Below are 638 nucleotides of genomic sequence, written 5' to 3'. Positions count from 1 at the left end.
TGAGGTCTTTGATTAGAGAGGGTTAGAAGAGACGAGAATAGAGGATCGATCAGGGTATGAGATTTGTAAGGGTTTGTTCAAGAAGAGAAAAGGGGGTCTGCTTCTGAGATAGAGAACGAGTTTGTGTTTGAATCACTCGAGTTGAGAGAAATCATCTATCAATCATTCTCGTCTGAAATTTAGAGAGAAGTGAAGTAAGTTATGGCGGCACCATTAGATCAGAGAAATCGAGAGCATCGACTGGCAGAGGAAATGGGGATCGAGAAATCAGGAGAAGGAGGTGATTAATGGGTTTGTAATGAATCGAAAGAAGATCGGTTTGCTGGTATCTGAAATTGTCGGAGGGAAGAGCAGCAATTCAACTGCTGAAACTGCAAAATGGGTTTCAAATTGAGTCTCCGGAAGATCTGAAATGATGGGTTTTTGGTTGAATCGAAGAAGAGACGGAGAAGGAATGAATAATTAGTGGTGAACTTAAAGCTGGGTTTGGCTCAGATTGAGAAGAAGCTGGAATTGTTTGAACTGCTACTGAGTTGTTGTTGAGATTGCAGGTGGAATGGCTAGTCTGTGGCTCAATGATGCTGCAGAAAATAGTGGTGATGGACTGATAAAGCAAAGATGGTTAGGGAAGGGTTTGC

General features: G+C 42.2%; 1 long non-coding RNA gene across 1 annotated transcript in view; it reads left to right on the top strand.

The window, feature by feature from the left end:
* LOC113340449 overlaps positions 1–442 on the top strand; it is a 676-nt gene extending 234 nt beyond the window's left edge. The window contains exon 2 of the long non-coding RNA XR_003355482.1: positions 5–442. This is a non-coding gene — a long non-coding RNA (uncharacterized LOC113340449). The remainder of the gene's footprint in view (positions 1–4) is intronic.
* The last annotated feature ends 196 nt before the right edge of the window (positions 443–638 follow it).

This window comes from Papaver somniferum, unplaced genomic scaffold (assembly GCF_003573695.1).
Source record: "Papaver somniferum cultivar HN1 unplaced genomic scaffold, ASM357369v1 unplaced-scaffold_21508, whole genome shotgun sequence".
NCBI lineage: Eukaryota > Viridiplantae > Streptophyta > Magnoliopsida > Ranunculales > Papaveraceae > Papaver > Papaver somniferum.
This window is presented reverse-complemented; position numbering and strand designations above follow the sequence as displayed.